Source organism: Amblyomma americanum, chromosome 7 (genome assembly GCF_052857255.1).
Source record: "Amblyomma americanum isolate KBUSLIRL-KWMA chromosome 7, ASM5285725v1, whole genome shotgun sequence".
NCBI lineage: Eukaryota > Metazoa > Arthropoda > Arachnida > Ixodida > Ixodidae > Amblyomma > Amblyomma americanum.
Window position 1 is genome coordinate 66541474 of NC_135503.1, and position 26728 is coordinate 66568201.

Sequence of the window (26728 nt, forward strand, 5' to 3'; positions counted from 1 at the left end):
CTATTTTTACATAATGGGTTGGACACTTATACACACTACTCATTTTCTCCACCTGCATGGTGAGAAGATAGCGCGTTGATACGGGACACAATTAAGAGAAGTAGACACGACACCGCGTGCTTGCGTCAGTGCGCTCTTTTTCGATTATATGTTTTTAGTGTCTTGCGGTGAGTATTGAAAATCTGGCAGCAGGTCAATGGCATTACCAGTATGGATAAGACAGTTAATTTGGGCGAGGATTTCTACAGAGATCCGTCAAGTAGCCCAAATAATCGGGACGCCAGAGACGGAGTCAAGGGTTAGGTAGGAATGAAACATCCTGGCTGTAATGAAAGATGAAGTAAAGAACTTTACAAGGCAATGCAAAGGTGCAGAGCAGCTGGTGATGACAGCGTTACAATAAAACTGCCCGGTCAAGCGTTGCTTCGAATTCTTGCCGCCTTTGCAACGACCTCTTTTCTTGCAGTATTTTCGCAGGCAGCAGCTCATAGAAGAGGTCAGTTTCGCAGGCATAAATATATTTTCTGGTCTGTTCTGCTCCAAAACTTTGAGCAGCTGCGACTTTTGCCTGCAAGATCGCACGAAGCGTCACTTTTTTCTCGTTATGGTTTTGAAAACGATGCCATGGCGTTGTTTGAAACTCGTCAGCCGCCCGCTCGCTTCCGGGAAACTCCTTGGATCTCTTCCAGAGCAAAGGCCCGCTGAAATTAAGGAACCCTTTTCGAGCGTACGTCTGCAAACCACGAGCTGACGGCGGCGACAGCATAAAGAAAAGTGGCTGCCCGAATTGGTTTCCGTGACGGGTCCGTCTCACAAAGTGTCACTTGAGCTTGTATTAAGTCCTTGTATTCAAGGAATGTTGACAGCGTCGATGCACGGATTCTGTATACCCGTATGCCACGTCTTCCTTTCTACGGCCACTGAAAGCGCTGGCAATTTTCAACCTTTCGTGAAGGAAGAAGTGTCGAGGCTTCGATGTTCCTGCACTGCGTATACATTCACTGCGGCGATCCCGAGACTTTGTTACAAACGTTGCTCCAAACGCTCCAAGGAACAAAGAGAAAATGACTAAAGCTACGTGTGCTTTACTCGGGTAGCCAGCATGCAAGAGCATGCACACGCGCAACGCATAGTGCCTACTCAATTCAGGGAGGAGAGAATTGCTGGCAAGCGTTCTCCGAGGTTTACTTCAACTCCCAATTAAATGGATCGCTGCAAAACGGCCCGCTGGAGAAGCCGGCTTTCGGCGTGTTTGCGCTCGTTGTTCAATCTCGCCGGTAACCCAACCGACCGTTTCAATGTTGGAGGCCGCACTGCGCAGCCCATAAGAGGAGAATCGGCGCTCAGGTTGGCGCACCAGGCTTGCCCTGCGCCTCAAGTCGCAGCGGTCCTGAACTGAGGACTCCTCTTATCAAGACAGAAGACGAGAACCTCAATTAAGCAGCGGCCAAAATCTAAATCTTATTCCGGCCAATGAAGGTTATTTCCTCCTGCTCCTGGAAGTGAATGAACGATCGCAGCAACCATTCTTTCTCCAGAGAAATTGTTATAAAAGTATGACCAGTAGTGCCCGATTTTATGCCATACTTCATATTGCCTTTCTTTCTATGCCGGTAATTCCTTTTTCTGCCGCAAAAGGCATCATCGGCATTGTCGCTTAGCGCGCGGTTGCGTCCTCACGTTACAGAAGAAGAATTTCACGCGCTGCACGCTCTTCGGATTCGGGCTGCAAGCAGCAACGACGGTTCTGAAGCTCTGACCCAACTCCCAGTGACAGTCATACTATATCGTAGTACCCCTCTCGTTTGCCGAGCTGCTGTGGGCATGCCTAAGAAGCGGAAAAGCGAAAAATCGGCCACCGACGACAAGAAAGCCACTCGTCGCCATTCCCGATCGTCCAAGGTAGTTTCGGCCACCATGAGTCCTGACCCTACTGCCGTGAAGGGCGGTCCTTCCAGTCCACTGCCGACTACTGGCGATCTTGCACCTGACGGCACCAACGCCCGCGAGGAGCCTGCTGCTGCGTCGGGACAAGCACTCAAACCGCACAATGTTGACCAGCGATCGCAACGCGCTCCGGCCACCGTAACCGAGCTAAGCCTCCGCTCGCCGGATGAGCCGAAGGCAATGGCGGGCCGTCCTGACCACCCTGAGCCAGAAGCACCAGCCTCTGAAGAGACACTGGACGCGCCAAAGGGAAGCGAGAATTCGCCTCCAGTCACACTGGGAGCAGAGGCGCAAAAGGCACCCGCACCAGTCCTGGCCAGCGAACTTCTAGTGGGTGAGCAAGACAAGCCAACTGTTCCCGACCCCGTGACAGCAGGACCTCCGGGGTGCCTGTTCGAAGCTGCAGCTGCAGGCGTTTCGGTCATGCCTCAGGGGCGAATAATAGCGCAAGGCCCCTGTACTTCCACGGTGCCGCCTCCGCTTGCCACCGCAGGCAGCTTGTCTGCGGAGCGACCAGAGCCATTCAACCAGGGCAACGCTGAGCGAAACGCTACGGTGCGTGCCTCATCCTGTACCACATCCGGTGCCACGTCCGGTGCAACGTCCGGTGTAACGTCCGGTGTAACGTTTGGTGCCACGTCCGGTGCTATGTCCCCTTCCGTACCTGCGGTGGTCTAGGCAAGAAACAAGACGCAATGTGCTGCTCAGAACGCCTTGACTTCTTCCTCGAGGCCTACTATGACGGTAATGTGTGCCTGCTTCGAATCATTTGAGTAGATGGGTTTATTTAGCAGCGAATCGTGAAAGCTGTAAATAGTTCGAACGCTAAAACAGCTGGATTCTGCCGCACACGGGCTTCATCGTCTCGTGCGGTTCGACAGTGCAAACTGACCACTTAAATGTAGCAAATATATTTATAGCGCTACCAATCATTTACATAAATCGTTCATGTCAACCTCTTATAGAAAACCAACTCTATCGGCAGAATAAGAATTAACACGTGGAAAAATATAGCGATGAAGTTTTTCAAGCGCGGTTCTTTTGAAAAACGACAGGAGACGCACTGTATCCAACGTCCTGATTTGTTAAAACATACCTCTTGACAGGTTTCGCTTTCACAGAAGTTCGACAATTTATCTGGTTACTCCTAATACCTTATGTACTCAATCGTGAGTGAAAAATTGGTGGACGCTTAGGCCTCGCTTTGTAAGAGTGGAATGCGACAGCGTATTGCAGCGCTGCCAGGGAGTGGACGGAACGCCTTGCCCTTTGAAAATACCTTTGAACGCATTTTTCATTTTTTGATTTCTTTCAATTAATTACTTGAACAATTACACACTATCATCAAGTATCGACTTTTTCGTTCTGAGCATCTGGACACTTTTGCAACCCGTTTTCCAAAATTTCCATTTCTTTAAATAATCTATTAACTACGATAATTTTAATAACTCTTCATTGCCTATCACACACAAATCAATCACAAGAACCACAAATTACTATGATACGATCATTTTTTAACACAGCCCCCATTATTTCCAACACGCGGTACCGACTACTACTACGCCGTTGGCTTTTCGACCGAACGGGCTGTGTGCTCAATCACGGGTCTTTCGAAAAATGACAGGAGACGCAATATAACAGACGTTCCGATCTGTCGTTAAGACATGCCTAGTGGCAAAATCTCTTCATAGGTTTCGCTTTCACAGAAATTAGGGAAACTGAAGGCGCGTGGACCGCTCAAAAGCAAACATCTTTGCCCTAAGCTTAATTCGGGCATCATGAGAAATCAACGCTCCATAGCGCCAGCCACTCGTACTTCTGACGCGCGATCAGTTCTAGTACAGCCACTCATGTCCCGCAATGATTCTCGAAATGCTGTCAGTATAACTGAGCCACGGTGATAGGTCCCATCGCGCATCGTGCTCATTTGACTGCAGATCCCGAAAAGTGCTCCCGAAGTTACTTTCCTTTTCACTTCCACGCTAAAGTGTAAGCCGCCTGAGGTTTTAGAGCTCTCTAAATTAGAGCCGAAATGAAGCCAAATACTCGCAATTAGGTATTTATGCTCTGCGAGCAGGCGTAGAGTTGTGCTTATAGTGCGTTCGCAAGATGAACAGGCAGACACACATCAACGATTTATGTGCGCCACCGGACATTGTGTGGTCGTAGTACAACTGTCGTAGCATTAGCAAACAACTCAGCTAAGACAGTGCCTGCCTTGCTGGTACCCATTTTATGCGCTTAGCCAGAGGTCATTTCAGTGCCAGTTACGGTTTGTTCAAGCAGCTATATTCTCGGGTGAGGTGACACGGTTTCAAAAGGGTCCATTGCACTGTCCACTTAGAGACGGACACCATGGCAACCAAACATACCGCACTGAGAGACGCCAATGCCTTCAGGCAACTGCTTTCTTTCGGCCTCCACAGCATTAAGGAGGCCTATGGTAGACAAATTGGCCTTATGCTACCAGTGTCAGGGTTACTTTTCACCCCATTTAGTCGGTAACTCATACCCTCTTACCGACTTGCAGCCGTATGACCTAGAGCTGAACTGCTATTTCGTCTACTGGATCCTCATCTTCCACATCCCACAACCTCTGCCTCAAAAAAAAAATTTATTTATTCATTCATATAAGCACGATATATTCGGCCCTAAGATCACCGAAATAGCAAAGTGTCTCAACGTGCACGAGGCGTAGAAATTTGATACGCGTCTAGAAAATGTGAATTGGTAACATTTAATCAAGATTAAAAGTGCTTTCTACTTGTTTGTTCAAATAATGCTCTCACGACCTTCCCACCTCCAGGGAAGGACAACTGTGAAGCTATCCGGAATGAGAAACGACAAGGCACCGAAAAAGAAAGTTGCGATGGCCGTCGCTGCTGCTGTGGTTGTCGCTGCGATCATCACTTTTGCGCTTCTGGCGGTATCACATCGGGCTCCCGTGATCGATGAGGATTACTGTACCTCGGATGAGTGCGCATTTCACGTGAATATGCTCACTGCCCGACTCGACAACAGCATCGACCCCTGCGAGGATTTCTCAGCGTACGTTTGCTCGTCCTGGTCGCGATCGGCTGACTACACCGAGTTCGCCAAGTCACCCATAGACCACATGCTGTTCTCCCGCTTCAGCAGTTTTAAGAGCATGCTCGAAGAAGGGACGAGAAAGCTCCCGGCAGGAGAAAAAGCGCGCGCAATGTTTGATGTCTGCATGAGCGCCGACGTTGATGACAAAGGGAACATCGAAAAGTTGCTACCTCTCAGGCAGGCAGTCGCTCTCAGCCGGCCGGAGCAACGCGCACACAATAGGAGCGCTCTGGGCGTGTCGCTTGCGCTGTCGTACAAATGGCAGTTGCCGCTCTGGGTGTCGGTTGAAGTACCAATCTCGAGAAACAACACGAAATGGCACTTGCATATCAAACCCGGCGATCACGTGCCTTTTCTCTGGAACCAGTACGAGAGCGTAAGAGGTGGGGTCGTCTACTTGGAGTACTGGCGTAGATTCTACTCGGCTTTTCGCACCAATTTCATGCGGCCTCTGGATGAAAGCTCGATTGAAGCGATTGCTTACGTGGAGGGTGACATCATAGGACGTCTCTGAAACTCGTACTCCTCCCGGAAAAGAAATCCGGCCGTGGTTCCAGTTGCCAAGATCGGAGACTTTACCCCTCCCCTCTCTTCCTCAACATGGTTGGAGCAGTTTAATCTGGAGCTGGAATTGAGACCACGCGTACTTGAGGACCACGAAGTCATCACACGTGACACCGGATTTCTAACAACAATGGGAGCCCTTTTCGCCAACTACACCAACGAGGAGCTTCTCGGTCAACTGGCTTGGTCCTTCGTCCAGTTCTGCGCGCCGGCCGTCGACCGACAGCTCCACCTGGTGCGATACGGCGACCCTTGGAAAGCCAAAGTTTACAAGCCCATCTTCTGCGCCTTCCGCGTGGAATTGTCTTTCAAAATGCTCATCTTTGCGCTGGATTTCGTCTCCCACCTGACTGAAGAGGACCAACTGATTGTAAACGAAGGCTTCAGCAGCCTGATCTCGGCAACGCTAGCGATGGTGAACAATTCCGCATGGCTGGATGAAGAGAGTAGAAAGCTTGCTGCAAACAAACTCGCATCCATACAGACGCTGCTATGGCCTGCACCGCGCTGGCTAAGCAATGAAGCGCTGGATGCGCTGTACAGTGCACACCCAAGTAAGGAAGAAACGTTTGGCGACTTCTGGATCAAGGCTCATTTTGCCGCGGCGAAACAAAACAGGACATATGACTTCGAGGCTGCACATGGCCTGCCAAAGAATATTGGACCGCCTGACTTTGAGTACGATTATGTTCTCAGCAATATAGAAGTGTCAATTGGTATAGTCAACAGGCCTCTGTACTACAAGCGTCGAGCAAAGGCAATCTTTTACGGTGGCCTTGGATTCGAGATGGCTTTGGAAATTGTCTGCGCACTGGACAAAATGGGAATCCGCTGGACTAAGGATGCGCAGAAGGTCGCCTCTATACTCTCGGAAGCCACGATGCAAATTTTCGATGCCAAGGACCGCTGCCTGAAGGACGAAGGCATCGAGACCGTATTTCTTGAAATACCGGCGCTGGAAATTGCCTACTCTGCAATGGTGCATGCTATTCAAAGCGACAAAAATTCTCTGCAGGACCGAGGATTCTCCCAAGAAAAAGTATTTTTTATGACCCATGTAGTGCACATCGCCGACCGGCCACGATCTCCCTGGTGCTAACTGCAACACGATTGTGCGCAACTCGCCAGTTTTCCAGAGAACCTTCAATTGCAAAAGTGATTCTAAAATGAACCCAGCGAAAAAATGCTACTTTTTTGCCTCATGGCACGCATTCCAGGGGACCCATATCTTGGTGCAGCGTGCTTCAATTTCTTCGCCATATGAATATGTAACTGTGCTGGGTGTGGTCTTGCGTTTTCGACGTCGTGTGCGGTTGTTTCATTCTGATCGCGTTTCCATCAAGACACCATATAAATGCGTCTTCGTTTGATGATGTACTTGTTTTTTTTGTAGCTTTTAGCCCGTCTCAGTTTTCATGAACTTGGTTATAAGCGAGTCATGTGTTCCGTTCTGATGAGCGCGTCCAAGGATTCGGGAAAATTTTGTGTTATTAGTGGTGCATGATAATTTTGCCTTCCTCTGAGTTGAACATGCCAGTGGCGCATGCTTAAGCATGGTGCAATAGGAGAAGAAAACGGCTGTTTCCGCCGCAAGAACACTTTCAACTGAAAGAGTGCCACTCCTGTGCTTGATTGCCGGTGTGCCATCTGATAGTTTTACTTTGTTGATTAGCTCAGATCAGTTCATGAATAACAAGGCAGTGTGCCTTATGGTTAGTTTTTCTCGCGCAAACTAAGAATATATTCTGCGCTGGCTCTGGTTAAGTACGCGCAATTCCCAATGTTCAGCAGAGAAGGCCCCTGTGCATTCTCCGCAGATGTACGATAGCCTAAAGTATGTGCACGCATGTGTACGTTTATATGCTTTTGTAATACATGTAGTGGAATCTTTTAGAGCCAATGTCTGCATCTCGAGTGTTTCTGCACTAAATTTAGTAATATGCTTTTTGTCAAATGCAGTTACGTCAATACACCATACCAATTTTCAATGTATTTGAGAAGTTCTGTGAAAAAAGTGGCTGTGGCTCAACTCTGCTCAGCTTTAGCTTTGGTTCATCTTTATTGTTTCAAGATGCCAAGCGCAAAAAGGAATCACGTGAGAATCGCATGCCACAACTGGCGAAGAGGAGCGGCCTAGCAGCAGCCAGAGATCGGCGGACGGGACCAGTGTCTAGGCGGCTTTGACGTATATAGATCGAGGCACCTGCCAAGCGCGATTTTGCGCGCCTCCCGTTAGAGGTCAAATCTAAGAGCCAGATGACCTCCAGGCTAAGCATTGGAGGAGTAGAGATTTTTGCACCACTTGAAACTATACGCGCATGTCAGATGGCGCAGCTGAACATTTTAAGCAGCGTTGCCCTGTTCTCGATGTTAATATGTGAAAACTGCTCATGTGGGTGTGCTGAGGCGCTGGCCACTTATTAAGGCAATCAGCTGCAAACAGATTAAGTACTACAGGGTGGAAAAAATACGGAAGTTAGCGCTTCACCACTCCGTACAACTTTAGTTGCAGACTTGGGCTGCTTCATCATCATAGCAGGACGACGGAATAATAAGGCATCGATCGCAAACGAAGAATTTGGAAACTATAGCTTTCAAGCAAACAAAATGGCCTCGGTAGCATGTCTCAACGGTGTTCTAAACGCTTCAGGCCCAACCACAAGGCAGCATTTCCTCGGCGTCGCGTCAGCGTGTCGCTCGGAGCCCGTAGGAGTGTGCGATCAAACACATAAGGGCACACAGACTGGCGGGGGGGGGGTGGGGAGAGATCGTGGATAAAGACCCTCAATTATCCCCTGTCCGTAGCTAATCGTCCTATTCAGAGGCCCCGAAAACCTACTGCGGCGGAGAGGGGGACAGTAGCAAAAATTAAGGGTACAGAAGGGACGCTGCTGCCTTCGCAGAAACAGCTCGCGGCTATTGGTCCGCACCAATCTCCACCTACGAGGTACGTCCGGAGGCCAGCGTCGCTGATGAAGATGAAGTTTGCGCTGGTTCGCTGGTCGCTGTTCTGTTGACGTGGCTCAGCTACCCAGGCTGTGGGGCAGAGGCTAAGTACCTGGCGGTGTTGCGTTAGCTTGCTAAATTTCTCCTTTTTGTCTGTGTCTGTTTGCTCCTGTTCTGGGGTGATTGGGTGCGGGACGAGAACTTAATGTCTACTTCTTCTCCTGGCCAGGGGTTTTCCCCTTGGTCGGCATCTCTTCCTAAAGACCAGCTCCCAATTGATCTCTTTTTCCGCAGCGGTGTTTCAAGCATTCCAGTCGCATTAGTGCCTTCCGATGGAGGCGCTATCCGACTGAACAACCCGGAGGCAGTGCAGGCGGCCCTTCAGTCCACATCGAAGCACTTCATGCACATTACCGATGTCCGGCAGTTCAGCAGGGGTGATATTTTGTGCAGGTCGCCGGATAAAAACTGTATTGAAGATCTTCTAAAGTGTACGACCTTCGCCAGCCACCCGGTGAGCGCATTCATTCCGCCTCATCTAGCATGTTCCAAGGGCTTGGTCCGAGGGGTCGACTCTCGATTGAGCCCTGCGGAAACGCTTGAGAACCTCTCGCCTGCGGGAGTGATTGCTGTCCATCGATGCAGCAGGATGGTTTACGGAGTAAAAATTCCTACGGAGTCCGTCATTGCCACATTTGCAGGAATATTTTGCCCGTCAGAGATTAAGGCGTGACCATTGGTTTTTCGAGTAGATGCCTTTAACTCTCGGCCCCTTCAGTGTCAAAACTGCTGGCGATTTGGCCACAGCGGCAAAGCCTGCAAATCGGCCTTACGCTGTTGTGCCTGTGGGGAACGTCATTGCAGAGAGGAATGTCCTGAACAGCAAGAGAAATGTTGTTTGTGTAGCGGTGCTCACCCTGCTGATTCGCCTGACTGTCCTGCACGAGCACAAGAAGTTCAGGTGCTCGAGCTTATAGACAAGCGCAGATGCACGCGGAGAGAGGCTGTTGCCGCATTCAAGGAGAGAGCCTCAGCCTACTCTAGTGTGGCCGCCAAGTGCCCACCCATAATGGATTCTAGTTGATCCCAGGCTATTACAGCGGCAGTTGAGAAAGCTGTGGCAAATGCAATGGATCGCATTATGGAAACCGTGTCCACGTGCATTTCACAGGTCATAGCTGGTCAGATGACCAACCTTCTGCTGGCGTCCACCGCTCCGCTCTTGTCTTCTTTGGCTTCGGAAGCTCCTTCTGTAGTAATCGATTCCGCTCCACAGGGCCAAAAACAATGTGAGCAACAAAAGACCTCTCAGGCCTCTCCTTCGAATAGCATTATGGACGCATCCTCTATGGATTGTATGGATATGGAGTCTGATCTCCGCGCACAGAAACGAAGTGGGTCTCCTCTGAATATTGCAGGTCCATCTTGCCCCCAGTCAAAGACAAAAAAAAGTAACGCAAGTCAAAACGCTAAGACCAGGATTCTAGAAAAGGCAGTCGCGGCTGCGGCACTTCCGCCAAGATAGGGTTCTTAAGTGTACTCCAGTGGAATTGTCGATCTATATTCTCAGCTTCAACAGATTTAAATTGCCTATGCAATCAGCTTCTACCAGATTTAGTTGCTTTACAGGAAACATGGCTAACTTCAAATTTCAATTATCAACTCAAGGATTACCATCCGTTCCGGCTTGACCGGTCATCACGAGGGGGAGGGTTGTTAGTGCTCATATCTACAAAGTTTTGCCACAGGGCATGCATTTATTTTCAATATGCGGACAATGATTGTGAAATCCTTGCGGTTGACTTTAGTGTCCCAGGTCAACAGCCCTTTACGGTAGCTAATGCATATTTCCCGTATGGTGTGCGTGACACTCGGCCCCTTGACTCACTCATGTCTAGTAGCCGATCTCAGGTTCTATTACTTGGCGACTTCAATTCGCACCATGTGACTTGGGGGTTTAAAACAGACAGCTTTGGTTCTAGACTATTTGATTGGGCTTCTGGCAACAACTTGATCTGCAACAATTCCGGATTGCCTACGTTTGTTCGCAGTCAATGCCGCTCTGCCTTGGATTTAACTTTTTCCTCCCCAGGAGTCTCTGTAATGTCTTGGGCGCCTGTTGACTGTGCAACAAACAGTGATCATCTACCGATTAGTTTCAAGTATGCGTGTAAATTAACTCTTCCTGAGCGACATCAGCACACGTTAATTAATTACAATTGCTTTAAAGACACGCTAAAATCAGCCCTCCAAATCACTTCAGACACTCGCGCTCAGAGAAGTGCCGAAAGCAAGGCTGCACATCTATGTTCAGTACTGGACCATGCAAGGCAAAAGTCTGAATTTTTGCTTAAGAGAACAAAGGGTGCAATCGCGAACAATTGGTGGAATGCTGAGTGCACGCGTGCATATAGACGACGGAAAGCAGCTTGGAAGAAACTTCTCATCAAACAATGCCCAAAAAATTGGCTGGATTATAAGTATGTTGCAGCAACATTTAAGCGCACTGTCGCCCGTGCAAAGGAGGAGTATAATACATATCATTATGATTTCCTTTCCCAATCAGGAAATAAACGTGCTTTGTTTAATTTCATGGGGCGCAAAAAGGTGATTCCTCCGGCTGCCAACATTGAATCCCTTGTTCAGTCCCCTGCTGACATCGCAAAGGCCTTAGAGGATATTGCGTGTGGCCTAGAACTTCGCTTTACATCTGCTTTACCTTCTCCTACTATATTCACATGCACCTCAAGTGATTTCACTGAGGTCTCTATGCCTGAGCTGTCGCAGATTGTTCTGCGCTTATCCCCAGCGGCTCCTGGCCCCGATAAGGTCACTTCATCTATGATCAAAATATTGTTCAGTGAATCTCCTGCAGACCTGTTGGCTCTAATTAACCATTCTATTAAAGGTCCTTGGATACCGCATGAGTGGCGTCTTGCTGAAATAGTTCCATTGCTTAAAAAGCAAGGGGAGGGCTTAACTTTAGACAATATACGCCCTATTTCGTTAACATCGAACCTTGTCAAATTGGTGGAAAGGGTCCTTCTCAGCCGTGTCATGTCATTAATTTCAGAAAATGCTGTATTGAATCCATGCCAAATTGGTTTCAGGCCGGGTTGTTCAATTTGTTGTGCTCATACTGACCTTGAGAGTCGTATTAAATTAGCTCGCAATAGAAAAAAGTTTGCTGCGCTTGTCACCTTGGATGTCAGTAAAGCATACGACAGCGTGGAGCACTCGACTCTATTACTCAGATTACAGGAACTCAACTTCCCAAGCTATTTTGTAGCCTGGATTTCTGTTTTTTTGGAAAATATAGAATTTTACTGCTGCCAAAATGGTGTTTCCTAGAGGAGATTTCCACAGACAAGAGGTGTTCCGCAAGGATCAGTTCTCTCAGCTGTTCTTTTTAACATTTTTCTAAGCTCAATTCCATGCATTCAAAATGTGAAAACTTATGTGTACGCCGACGATATTGCATTTTTTGCATCAGCAGGTGACATTCACACTCTTTATCAAACCCTGCGAAATTACCTCAATGTTCTTGACAACTGGCTAGGAAGAATTCATCTGTCCCTTAATGTGAAGAAATGCGCATTGTTAGTATTTCCAGTTTCTGTTCCAGTAAATATCTGCCTGCTCTATACAAATAACATAATACCTCAAGTTCAAACGGTGAAGTATCTAGGTGTCATACACGACTCTACTCTCTCCTGGCGGCCACACATTGAGCAAGTTTCTGCAAAAGGAGTTCGGGCCATTGGCATCCTGCGCAGGCTTTGTAGTGCTAGGTCAGGCATGAGAAGGCATACGCTTCTGATTTATAAAATGTACGTCCGCCCATTTTTTGAGTTCGGGTCTGTTTTATTCTCAGGAGCTCCTGCCTATAAACTTCGCCCTCTTGTGCTTTTGGATTGTGAGGCGTTGCGCCTTTGTCTGGGGCTTGCAAAATATGTCGCCAATGCTGTTCTGCACCTTGAGGCGCGAATGCCTTCGTTATCAGCTAGGTTTCGCGTTTTAACCGTTCAAACATTTTTAAAATTGTGCGACTCACCTCTTCACGCTTTCAGTATAATATTTCTTAGTCAACCTTCCGCCTTTTTTAGTGCTGCCTGGACTCGATTTCATACCCCGCAGATATGTTACGTGCAGTCCCTCCTTGATCACATAAATATTCGTTTCACAGATGTCCGCCAAATATATAACAACTCCTCATCTGTCCAGATAGAATTCGATGACATTTTCCCATCGAATGCAAAAGCTGCAGCCCTTCTCGCTTCTTCAGGGTCTATTGCAGGACCACCTAAGGTCCTTTCCCTCTCATGTTCTTATTGCTACCGATGCCTCGCAGGACCGTGAAAAGGCAGGTGTGGGAATTTTTTCGCCTTCACTGGATTTGTCTTTTTCTCTCCGCCTTCCTGACTTCACTCCAATTTTTCTGGCTGAAATATTAGCAGTAATCTTAGCCTTACGAAAATTAGAATCTACCGTTTCCCAGGTCGTGGTTATGACAGACTCTGTCCATTTGCTTTTCCTTATCCTCACACACTGACTCTCGGCCATTACGCCTCTTTAAGTTCCTGATTCCGCTCCATCTAAATTCGGTAAGGTTGCTTTGGGTACCCGGTCACATGGGCTTTCACTTAAATCAGGTTGCAGATTCCTTAGCAAGAGCCTCTCTCAGCGGCCCAATTGTTGCTGTCCTGCCATCGTGTGCATATACAGCTGCGGTGAGGTTTCGCAGCTACACAATATTTCAGGAATTTGCTGCCTCGGCTCTTACATCATCTCCCGAATATCAGCATCTTCTGCATCCTTGGAGTAGCAAAGACTGGCGCTCGCGCCGACAAGAGGTCTCTTTCACGCGTTTGCGTTGCCGGGTTCCCCTTCTAAATTTCTACCTTCACAGATCTGGCCTGGCGGTTTCTACATGGATCGTGCCTTTTTTTTGCCGAGCTTGAGACAATAGATCACTTCCTGCTGTTCTGCCGCTGCTTTTCTCATTTTAGGAAGCGTCTTTTGCAAATTCCATTTCATCAACTGGGCTTGCCTGTGTCTTCCGCGGTTGTTCTTTCCATTGCGCTTCTTTGCTTGGACGAAGCGACAGCTGTGCAAAAGTTTCTTCAAGAAACGCATTGACTCCCATTCTAATTTCTTTTTCCCGCCCTCAGTCAGTACAACATTGCAACATTACAGGCATTGTGTACTATTATGCACATTAAGCAATTGTCCCGTCTTTGATCTCCAGGTTAACTGGACCCCTTTCCTTCCCCCTTCCAATCTCTCAGACTACATACTATTACCACTCCTTTTCCCGTCAAAACTTTCCTGTATCCAGTAATTAACCGCCTGTGTCATGGCCACACCCTCGTAGTGGGTATGTGCCAGCAACGTCTGAGGCCTTCCTTCCTTCCTTCCAAAAAGAGCTGCTCGCATCTGTACCTCGTTTACCTCGTCTGCACACAGTGTAGCCATCCAGCGTGCGCGCTCCGCTTAAACAAGCACAAAAATACCGAAACATTCTTAAAAGTTTCTAAAGTATATCGTAATCAAATGTTTAGAACGTTTCTTTTGTATTTAATTGCAATAAGCAAAGAAGAATGGTTTCTAAAGCTTATTTGTATAATTTCTTTTGGCGAAAATATTTTCATCTCGTCTGGCCACACTGAGGCGGCGTCCGCTGGTTCTTCACTCCATGTATCCGCAATCAGCGAACTCTCCGCGTCGCGCAACCGCGGCGCTTTCTGCCGCGCGTTTTTCGCAAACAAAATCGTCGCATGTATCCCGCCCTTTAACGTGCACAGACGGGGTTGGTTGGTTGGTTTTTTGGAGAAAGGAAATTTACGCAGTAACTGTCTCACATCTCGGCGGACACCCGAACCGCGCCGTAAGGGAAGGGATAAAGGAGGGAGTGAAAGAAGAAAGGAAGAAAGAGTTGCCATAGTGGAGGGCTCCGGAATAGCTTCGACCGCACAGTTTCGAGGTACAGCACACGGGCGCCTTTTGGGTTTCGCCTTCATCAAAACGCGGTCGCCGCGGTCGGGTTCGAACCCGGGTACTTTGGCTCAGTGGACGAGCACCTTAGTCACTGAGCCAATACGGCGAGTAAACAACGGCGAGGGCGTTATCAGGAATTTTGGACAAGCCCTCCTTTATCCCTTCCCTTACAGCGCGGTTCACGTGTCCACCTAGATGTGAGAAAGATACTGCACCATTTCCTTTCCGCACAAACCATTTTTTTTCTAGTTCCCTCGGCTGCTACCATGTGGCGCATGGGTTTGAACATTCAAAAATGGCGTGTTGACTCTTTCCGCGATGTAATAAAGAAAGAGAATAATCGAGTAGCTACTGAAAAAAAACAAACGTCACTGGGCCTAACGGCACTTGCTGAGAGCTGTCCCGGATTATTGGAAAATGCAGCGAGATGAAATCGGTCGCGTGCCGCCAGGTCTAGTGTCCGTTGCACTCTCAACTCCACCACCCACGCTCGCTTCTTTGCCTCTGCCGTTCAACCCAGCCTGGGGCCGACTGTGAAGGGTTCCGCTTACGTTGGTTTTCTTATGAAGTTGACTAACCTCTGTTGGCACAACAGTGCATGCGCTAGTAGAATCTCGAGCTGCTCATCCTGGTGGTCTTTGTAGCTTTTCGCTCTAATACCACCACCGCAAAACAATTTTCACAGAAGCTGTCTGTGCACGCGGAAAGCTTTAAAGGTGCTCAGGCCGAATGCATTCTCCAGCGAATGCAACTAATGTTAATCAAGTGAGACTGCGTGAAAGACCCTAATGGCGAGTGCCAGCCGTAGAAATTCAAGTGATACTAAATTAATCCGTGAGAAAAAAGTTACAACCATCACGCTTCACTCACAAATCGAGCACATTAACACCTTAATTAAGCGCTTACGCGGAGAGAAGTACACGGAAAAGAGGAAAACACGAAGTGTCGTTTAGTGGGAGGTTCAACATATCACATTCATGGCAAAATGGTTGCCCCTGCCGGTATCGAGCGAGTAAGTTATGCTGAGCATCAGAATTCTGCAGCCACTGATCCATTGCGATGGGTCATGTTAGGAGTCCACCCATCTGACTCATCAAATATTTTAACAATCTATAAAATTTCATCTCTCTCTCTTTCTCTCTCTGCAAGATTGCTTTAATCTTTACTGTTCCATCATGTAAAGCCTAAAAGAAAAAAATATTAGAAAGACAACCGTAAGGTTTCCGTACTCGTTCCTTTCCTGCGTTTTACGCGATAGGTGAAACGCGTTCTGGCCTAAGCATTTTCGTCGGCATTGTTTTGTTGCTATATGGCTATACTTTCGAAAGCAGAGATTTTTCAAGCCCCTAATTTGCAGAAAAACACTTACACACGCGAATTATCATCCGACGCGCAACATTATTTGATGCCAACTTATACGGATTTATAACAATGCCTTGTACTGCCTGGAGCTTAGGAGGATGCGGAAAAATTTCCAAGTGCCTCGGGGGATAAGGACAGGTCTAAAGGCACGGATTTAGTTTCTCGTGTGGCAACTCTAAAAAGTCACTTGCAAGTTGCTTCACTTCTGAGGTTCATTTATCCGCCCTCGATGGCCTGTGTGTATCTTGGCCACGACATTCACTGCTTTTTGTGAGTCTCGTCGGCCCTGATGACAAACCAGTGTCTACCACATGGCAGCAGCGGGTTTTTCGCTGTTCAGCGCAGCGCATTATGCTCAGTTACCACAGGTACCCCATCATTCGTCCCTACCAGATTCAATCCGCAGACGTGTTTCTGTTTTTTTTTTAACGCAACTCACTTATCTCCTATAGCACTAGCAAACGTTGAAAAACAGGCAGCAATTCATGTGGTTCGTGCAAAAGGCAACTAGAAAAATCCGGTATCATAATCCTTGTATATCCCATTTTAAACTTTATCAGCTTATCAGCCACAGCAGAGCATTCTTGCAGGCTTCTTTGCGAGTTTCCACTTCGTTATAAACACAAAAGCAATGTATTATACTCTCCCGAAATCGCCTAGGACATACAGCGGGAATCTCTATGGATTTGTTGCGCAGTCACCACGCGTATTACCGATGTGTTCATCAGACGCTCGACCCAAAATCATGCCGCGCACAGGTAACACATGGTTTCAAAGCCATTGGCCGTTAAATCTTCTAAACAAAATCTAGGTCAGCTGGACAGTAAGTTAAAAGATTCAGAACACTCTTCCGTTTCGCCACATCGTCGGTTCTTCCGGCTCGAAGATTTACTAATCAGCCTGCTGACCATCAACTCCAATAACTGCCTGTCTCCAAGGGTCCATGCAATGGCGTAGACAAACGGGATCCAGTGGTGTCTCTAGGCTTCGCACGCGCCACCTAAGGACACAGTGTGGGAGAACACTGGCCAAAGACGGCGGAAATATCGGCATTTCTTAGCCTGATCAAGCCAGGTAGCCAGGTAGCCGGCATGAGTAGCGTATAGATGAAATTTTTACCGCCAAGTATCGTCACTTCCCAAAAGACGAAGATCCGACCAGGCAGAAGGTACCGTTGAATACACACTACCAGCACTGATGCATCAATCGATAGCGCGTCCATCTACTGGGCTGTTGTGACGCCACACGAAAGTGTTTGATTCCTACCCACAAACCCGCGGTTATTCGATATTTTTGTCCTCACTTCGTTGCATGCAACAAGTATTTCAGCGAAGTGCCGTAAAGGCTTGGAAAATCAGGCACGCATTACGCTCTCTCTTAAAATTGTGTCTTACAAAAAGAGACGCAGCAAACAGTTTTTTGAGACTACAGATCCGATAGTTTCTGGAAAAATGTAGACTAGTTGAATCGGTGTTGCTGTCAACGTAAGGCGCGTGCAGCCTTCGGGCCAAAAAAAAAAAAAAATGCTTCCCGCAAAAGGCCGCTTGACGCTCGGAGAGCACACGCGAGGTCGCGTTTAGCGTTGGCAAAAAAATAACGCCACTATATTCAAGGTATGTTTTATTTCGCCTGCCCTCTGTAAACTCCAGGTTTAATCTCACCGATAGAACCGGTTCCTAGAATGGTTACCGCGAGAATCGGAAGGCATTAACTTTGCCAACAAAGAACGTCGTGTCAGGGCAATGAAAAGTTTCATTAGAATGCTCTTCTACTTTTGTCTTCAGTTCATCATTTGCTGTGCTAAAGTTTGAGCCTGATAGTAAGCTGCGTGGGCGACAATACTTCCATAAATTCAAATCAAATGAATTGGTATATATAGACTGCCGAAAAAAGATGTAAATGTGAGTATCATCCCTATGACATCAGCAAGTTCTCTCTTGGTATGAAAAATAATGGCGATTTCATTTTATTGTCGCAAGGGACAAGTAGCCACAGAGCGCCGCGGCTAGCGCATTTTCGTCTGGTGAAATGCCAGGTTTTTTAAGCATATCATTGCACAGAAGCCGGACACTGCGCTAGGCCAGAACTTCTACTCATTACGAACTGATGAACACCTGGTTTTTATCTGAGAAGCAGCTGAGTCCTTTATATCACGTTCTGGTGGATCACTCGGGCTACGCAGACTTCTCCCCGTGGCTGTTTCTTTACCTGTCGTCGAAATAATGATAGCAGTTGGGGAGATGATACTTTTTTACTCCGATACTAAATCACATGGCAGTGCATACACTTCAGCAAGACTCACCTTTGACTACGATCCAGTGTTGTGTTTCAAAGCGTGACTGTTTCCAAGATGGCTTCAAGTGTTATTAGTAAAATTGCATGAATTAGTTACAAAGAAAAGATCGTATAAACACGTTCTTTAACATTTTTTTTTCACACGCAAACCAAGACCGCCTGCTTATCACAACCGCTTTTTTTTTTTTGCAAATGCTTCATCTTCGGACATAAACTTTAAAAGCCACATTTCGTCGGAGAGAAGAGCGTGTTTTTAAGCTCTCGTAAAATTTTGAAGCTGTCTAAACAAAGCCGGTGGAAAGCACACTGAATGTGTGCTTCAAGTTTCAAAAAAGCTCTTTGGTCGATGCTTAGAAACACAAGAACCGCGAAAGTTGTGCCGTTGCTTCCCGTATCGAAGCACATCATTTCATGAGGCTACGTTCTTTTTCTTTCTCGGAAATAACTTCTGACACATTGACATGTATATATTAACCAATGGAATTGATCTGCACCCGAAAGATAATTTATAATTTATATTTCTCCTAAATGTTTTCAGTTTCAACGACCCAACTCGGGCTATGGCGTCGCAGACCTGTTGAGACAAGGTTGAAGACACATGAGGCATACGAAGAGTGCGATAAAAGTGCTGCTTTCTGATGTTCATTCCCTATATCTTTTACGCCAACCTTTTTCAAGGGACGGAACGACTGCAGAGGGACAAACATCCATAACGTCGAAATTTTTGTTTCCTCACGTGCCATCGACGTTGTCAAAAATCGTCTGAGACGTCATAGTCGCGGAAGTAATGATGACACCGAGACCAAACATTGACGAGAAAAATAAGCCACATTAGCAAAAAAAAGAAGTACCACATGTTCTGGGTCCAGGAGTACGAAAAGCCAAATTGCCCTTGCCAAAACACGTACGCCACTAAACTCACTCTGACACGGCGCCAGGTGGCATAAACTATAAACCGTTCTTTACTGCGACTCGAAAATAGCACGGCTCAAATTGAGGCATAATTTACGACTCCGGTACGTGTTTTTCGAACACAGTAACGTACAGCCGTGAGCGGGCTTGTCAACAGCACTGGAGTGGTGCGGCAAAAATCAAAAGGAGAGAAAATTTCAAAAAGTGCTAAATGGATTTGACAGACAATAACCTCCTATTTGCAGGCAAATGACGAAGACACCAGCGTTGAGCCGTTGCCAGAGTAGCGGTGCTGAGATTTCGCTCTATTTGTACCGCAGCACACCCGTCTAGCGTTCTCAACAGGCTTATTCACATCTGTCCGTAATAAATAAGAAGACGTACTATTAATACTGCTTTTTTCAGGAGGATCGACAGGGGCCGTTGTTTACTCCTTCCAACGTTCGCACAAGGCATCTATTGTGGGCATGACATGTGCGGAGCCTACACGTAGGGCGCAGGCTTACAGGTGTAAGAACAACTCATCGGATATGACGTCTGAGGTTTGCCGTCATACCTGCCCAGATGAAATGGCGAGAAATCAGCGACGCACCCAAGCTTAAACAACACTGTAGCCCCCTTTATGCCACAGCTAAAAGGCAATGAAAAAAAATTTGGTGGTGTTTTAGCTCTGGTTAAACATGGAGTGACGCGATAGCTACAGCTGGCCAAGTGGAACTTGGTCACGTGACCAACCACGTGATCAGCCACGGCGCCGCGCCACCGGCAGCTGCTCCGAACCACGTGACCAACCACGTGACAGCGTGGCTGCGCAGCCACAGGGTGGCGGCGCCGCCACGCTGAACGCTCCAAATGCTATCGTAATGTACCTATTGCTACAAAAAACGAATCCTATCCCCCTTCCTATTTAATCTAGTTATGACAAACCTCCCGCGTAAGTTAGGAAGGATTGAAGGACTAAAGACAAGCGTTTACGCAGACGACGTCAACGTTTGGCTCAATGAAGGCAGCGATGGGTCTATCGAAGAAAGGCTCTAGTGGGCAGCCGACATCATAGACCTGAATGCCAAAAGTAAAGGGCTGAGCTGCTCCCCGACGAAGTCGGAACTGCTAATCATCAGGCCTGAATCTCAATATACTTAGACGGGAAAGAAATTCCGCAAGTATATGAGATCCGAATTTTGGGTATGCTTATAAGCAAAACAGGAAACAACCTCACGAGTATAGCTAAGCTAGACGCGCACGCAAACCAAGTGGTAAGCATTATTAGAAGAATCTCGGCCAGGGGCAGAGGGCTAAAGGAGAAGAACAAGCTGTGGCTGGTCCATGCCTTCATCTTGAGTCGGATCTGCTGCTCAACCCCATTCCTTGACATCAAAAAAGCAGAAAGAAACAAGTTAGACGTAATAATAAGCAAATGCACGAAACGAGCACTGGGATTCCCAATCTCGACCTCAACCGAGGCACTATTGGGAATGGGGGTGCATAGCACATAGGTGGAGTTAGCGGAAGCAACGAGAACGGCACAACTCGAATGCCTAAGTCTAACCGAGACAGGACAGCAGATTCTAAACTGGGTAGGACTACAAGGGAACAGAGGAACCAAATACCAGACGTTCCACATTGAGTATAAAATCAGGAACGCCCTCACGGTCACACCGATACCTCAGAACATGCACCCACAACACGACCAGTAAAGACGCCAGCACAGAGCCAAACACTTGGCAGCACAGCTAAGCAGAATGCCACCCGAGACGGTTGCCTTCACAGTCGCCGCCCTTGGCGGAGACGGAAGCAGCGTCTCAGTGGTAGTCGACGGGTCCGGAACACAACAGGGCACGATATATACGAGCGGAGTAGACGCCACAGCAGCGGAGGAAGCGGCGATCGCCCTGGCGTGCGTTAGTACGGACGCGAGGGTGATCATTAGCGACAGCAAATCGGCCGTAAGAAATTTCTGCAAAGGCAACATATCACACTACGCGTTCAGCATATTATCGAAAGGCAACATAGACAGAGGAATCAACCTATCCTGGGCCCCCGCTCGCTCCAACATACCAGGAAACGAAGCCGCGAACGCCCTCGCCCGAGCGCTCATTATCCGGGGGGGGGGGGGGGGGGGAACGGCGGTCTCAACCTAACTTTAAGGTCGAGACACTCGCTACTTACCACGAGGTCATGCAGCACTACAGGTTAGGACGGCGGAAATATCCACTCCCGGATAGGTCCCTCACGTCCGCAGAGACAGTCACCTGGCGCCGCCTGCAAGACAAGAACCACATGTCTCCGAGATGACGATACCTCACGCAAACGGGAAATCCAGAGGACCAACTCTGCAGATTCGTTAACAACTTAGGAACCCTAAGACATATCCTATGGGAGTGCAGCGACTCCCCGGGATATAATTTATTCAAGGACAAGAACCATGGGAGACCGCGCTTCATAGCGAAGACCCGACGACACAGGCCAACATTGTCCGTCTGGCAGCCGAAGCGGCAAACCGCTTCGTCTACTAACCCCTGCCTCTTAAGGTGACATCGGGCTCCCTGGACGCCTGCGAGTGGCACCGGAGCTCCGGTGTCACCCCCTTACGAACAATAAAAGTTTTCACCTACCACCACCTACAAAAAACGAAATAATACACACCTGCCGTGCCGCGCAGGAAACATAAGTGCGAACATTTTGGGACGGGAAGAGCTGTTCCGGCGAAATCTTCATACTTGAGCCATTCTAGCATGAGCTCATGTCACCCCCGTAGGGGTATTGGCAGCAAACACATGGAGGCACACTGGAGCCCAGCCACTCCGCCTCACTGGGCACCGCACCTAGCCAAGTATCGTTCGTAAGGCAGTGGCGTGTCCAACTGGAAGGCTTGATCCCCGAGCAAGAGGCTGCGAACAGCCAACGCGGGTGTTAACAACGTGCCTGAAAGGTTTGAGTGAAGCTTCCGTCTTTGGCAGACCTTGTAGCCCCCTTATCAGCTGGCAGCAGAGAGGCCTAAGGTGAAAAAAAGAGTTCGTTCATGTGGTCCTTCTAACACGCACTAATGGATATACAACACTGCTTTCTGTAAGTAGAGTGCCAGCTTGACGGTAAGTATGTATATTGACCGCTATAGCGTCATCAATTTAGGCCTCTGTGTCAGGACGGCAATTCTGCTGCAAAAACATCCGCTTTTGCATTCTACGGAAAAGTTTTTGAGTATCCACTAGCGGTGTCGGGAAGTACTCTCCACGCTGCTTGTTGGCTGTTACTGGCATAAAGTATCTCTTGTATATGTATTATTAGGGCGTGCTCCGAGGCTCACTTCAATATATATATTAGAAATATTACAAAACACAGTTCAAAACTTGATGCTTTTTGTGCTGTTTCTGGTATTTTTTCGCGGCATGCACCCCTTCAATCTCTTCTGTTGAGACTGCTGCGCTTCGAACGAATTGGATAGCAGGCGAGATCGCCTTCACATTCGGGTACAAAGCATGCCACTAGTCAGCGTAAACTGCTTTATCTTTCGGGCACCCTATCCTAAGCCATTTTATGCTTAAAGCCCCACCAGCTTACTAATTATCTCCTTAGAGGCGCTGAACGACAACGTATATAAGATGCTACAGGACTTAATAGCAAAAGGTTTAAAAAAAACACGCAATTTTTCTATTTCTTTCTCTCGCCAGCCGGCAGTCTGTGGCAATAAATAAAAGAAATTCCAAAGCGCCGAAATCAGCGCATTTTACCGATGAAGGAAGACAGCGCGGATGTCAACTGTGATTGATGTCCGTTGTCGCTGTAATAAAACATATTAACTGCAACACAACGTTGAGGACGGAATCGGCAACCTTTCAGGTGTGGTCGAGCAGTTCCAGCGGAATCCTCAGCTGCGAGCCATTCGTCTCGCAGAAGCCCGTGTCTCCGCCGTAGGTGTACCGGCACTCGCATGAAGGTTCACACTGGAGACCCGCGAATCCGCCGCAGTTGCCACCACAAGGCGGCGGTGCTTCGAATCGGACCACCTGGGACGCTAGCAGTAGGCTGCACACGGTCAACGAAGACGGCAGTAGCATGGCTGTTGGGTGCGCTAGGCACAGCGTTTCTCGCTTGGGTATAACATGGCATCCGCTGATCAGATGACAGCAGGAAGGGTTCCGTAGTATGACATGCTCGTCAGCGTCGACCTGCTCGCAGATCTGCGCAAATGAAGGTTCTTTTTTTCTGCGTGTTTTGTATGAAAATAGTTTTGATCTAGGCCGCCTTACTGTCCAGTTTAAATCTCAATGTCCGACAGACGAGCAGCCAACTGTCGTTGCTAGAAGCACGTTGGGCCACCTGGCGGTGCGGGCAGGGCACTTTTGTTTTTCTTTCTTTTTATAAGTCCTTTCTAACATAGGTCGTTGCTAGAGCAGGAGCTGTATTTGTCTTACACAGTGAGATCAATTGCGAGAATTTATCATGAATAACTGACGCACACAGCATAGTAGATCTTGGCTGCTTTGGACTTATAGCATCTCTGGCTGCTGAGTCAGAAGGACGCGAGCCATGGCACATTTCAAATCAGCTTTCAAAGGCAACACCGAAGAGAAATAAAAGCGGCACAATTTGTAGACAATAAGTACAGCCCTCTGTGCCCGAATTACTTCCAGCATCTTCAGTTTTCCTGAGCAGTTTCCCGTATTCTTTCACACCAAGAAAGGCCTTTGTTTTGCTTAAGAAAAAGTAATTGTACGTCAAACGTGATGAACTACAAAAAAAAAGAAAGTTATACATTTCTGCATGCCAGCCTTATGCATACCATGTCCAAAAAGTACGCCATTAGGTAGTGAAAGAATATTTGTCCGTTCGGGCGGTAGTCACTGAGGTCCCCACATGATGCGCCGGCCAGCCCGGCTTAACAGTACTCGCTAAGAGTTTTTCATGTCCAATCTCGCACGTCTTTGGAACTTCCCTGGATAAAAATGCTAGTACGGTCGGCGGCAAATAAATCTCTCCCCTCGTTCAAACAGCACGACGTCAGAAACACTGAACAGCTCAGCTGACACGCTGAACAAAGTGGCTTGATAGGTGAAAGATTTTGTTCCAATCGGAATATCCTGCGAAATGGGCACTCATGAAACGGTATGATTACGCGTCATAACACAGTTACCGCCTCACATTGCGAGATGAAGATAATCACAGATACAGTAAGTGTGCAGCACTCAGTAACCGGATGGCTAGGAGAGCGGGAATCGGTAAAAATTGGAGGGATATTTAAGCTCCACCTGAAGTGTATGACGCAATAACGTTATCGGTTAATTTTCACATAAGCATAAGGTCATTCTCTAGTTTACATTCATAGATCCCTGAGAGTCCTCACACTCCGCCTGGCGCACTGGTGCAGCGGTTAAGCGGTGCGACACTGCCCTGTGATGGCAGGTGCTCCCACCTTGTGCGGCCCAGGTTGCTCTTTCCGAGCGACCAGTCGTTGATTTAACTGCCACCTTGCACAGTGTGCAGTTCCCTCGCTATCCGGCGTTCAGGTAGTGATGACGTCGCAAGGTCACGTGACCAAGGTTGCCCACCTGCATCCTAGGTTGCTCTCCGGGTATCAACTGCCAGAGTCATGCTCGTGATTTCTCGCTCACAGCACCGACCCGGACAACGCCGACGCCGGATATTCCGGACATCGGGGTATTTAACGCTATCGCGTTAAAATAACGCTATATGTCATTTTCGCTTTTATTTCTATATTGCCACCTGGTGTTCTCAGGTGGCGCTGAAGTGTCTTCGAAGACGTTGAAGTGTCTCGCGCTGGCTGGCTGGCTGCTTGCTGTATTCTGCTGGTTAGCGACCTGTCTCCCTGTTTTCCGTTACATATTTTGGTGGAGGTGCTGGGTAGACGTCTGTTTTGGTGATGTTGTTCAGTTTCCGATAATCCACGCAGAAGCGGAGTGTCCCATCCTTTTTCTTCACCAGCACGACAGGTGAAGACCAGGGGCTGCTGGAAGGTTGAATGATTCCATCTGAAAGCATCTCCTTCACCTGCGTTTGGATCGCCTCACGCTCCTTCGGTGAGATACGGTACGGCTGCTGATGGATGGGGCGGGCATCGTCGGGCGTAATGATGCGGTGCTTGAGAAGAGCCGTTTGCCGGACTTTCGACGAAGATGCGAAACAGGAGGAGTATTCAAGTAGGAGGGCACGTAGTTCTCGCTGTTGAGTCACCGAAAGGTCCGGGCTGATGTCAAGGGATGGGCGCACAGGTCTAACAGCTTCGAACGCGAAACATTCAGAAACCTCCGCTAAGGGGTCGGCGAATGCGATGGCAGTAGCACGAAAAAGGTGCCGGGGCTCGTTAGAGAAGTTAGTCACCAGGAGCTCAGAGCAGCCGTCGCGGAGATGGATGAGACCTCGCGCTGAGCAGATGCCGTGGGTGAGCAAAAGGGACAGGTTGCCCTCTGCGACCGCTGTCCCTTCACGTAGTCCGTCGCAGTGAACACTCACAAAAACGCTGGCGCGTGGCGGAATCCAAACGCTCTCGGCGGATATTCTAAGGGCGGCGCGGCGTGGACAGTCCTCGGAGTAAACATCAGCTTTCTCGGTAGAAAATGTGACAGTGCGCTTTCGGAGGTCAATAATAGCTCCATACTCTCGGAGAAAATCAACGCCAAGGATACAGTCACGGGAGCAGTTCGGTAGAACTAGGCAGCTGACAACAAATGTGGAGCTGCGAATTTGGACTCTTGCTGTGCATAGGCCAAGCGGAGTTACGACATGTCCGCCAGCCGTGCGAATCTGCGTGCCGGACCATGGTGTCATTACTTTTTTAAGAAGCGCCGCTAGCTTTCCGCTTAAAATCGAGAAATCAGCGCCAGTGTCCACCCAAGCACTAACCTTATAGCCATCAAGAAGCACGGGTATATCCAACGAGAATCGATCTCCGAGTTCAGGTACTGCAGTCGTTGCCTTTAAATCGCGGTCGGTCGCTGTTCGCGTTGTCGGGGGGTCTTGTTCGTATCGATTGCCAGCGGCCTCGCCCCCTGAGGTCGCTCTCTTTAGTTTTCCCGGCGGGGACTTGGCGACCGTCTCTGCGCCATCCAGGAGGAGCTTTGGGGCTGTGGCGAAGGTCGGCGTGGTGATGGAGACCGAGACTGCCGCTGGGGAATTGTCGCCATGCGCTGCTGGGCTACGTAGTCCTCGATCTCCCGGGGTCGTTGACCTCTTGGTGGACGGGGCATGTCGATAGGGAACCCCTGCAGCCCAAGCTGTCGATACGGGCACTGGCGATACAGATGACCGGGTTCCCCGCAGTGAAAGCAGAGACGCCGCCGATCCGGAGCACGCCACAGGTCCGTCTTCCGCTGGGGTGATCGTCGATTGTCGATGTAGTACGTGTCGGGGTGTGCGGAAAACAGAGAGCCTTGATTGGACGGAGGAAACTGCGCCGAAGAGGGCGCAGGACGTTGCAAGGCTTCAGCGTACGTTGGACGACGGCACTCCGTTGGTAAAGGCGGCGGGTCAACGGACGGGAACGAAGGTCTCAAGGCTTGAACCTCTTCGCGGACCAGGCTAGCGAGAGAGCCGGCCGTCGGCAGGGGAGCACCGAAAAACGCCTGGAGCTCTTCGCGCACAACGGAGCGGATCAGGT

The 26728-nt window shown here is 48.6% G+C and overlaps 1 long non-coding RNA gene across 1 annotated transcript in view; it reads right to left on the reverse strand.

Annotated features, from left to right (window-relative positions):
- The window catches only part of LOC144097184 (uncharacterized), a 119416-nt gene extending 101125 nt beyond the window's left edge, over window positions 1-18291 (reverse strand). Inside the window, exon 1 of the long non-coding RNA XR_013306944.1 lies at window positions 18209-18291. This is a non-coding gene — a long non-coding RNA (uncharacterized LOC144097184). The remainder of the gene's footprint in view (window positions 1-18208) is intronic.
- Window positions 18292-26728: the final 8437 nt, after the last annotated feature.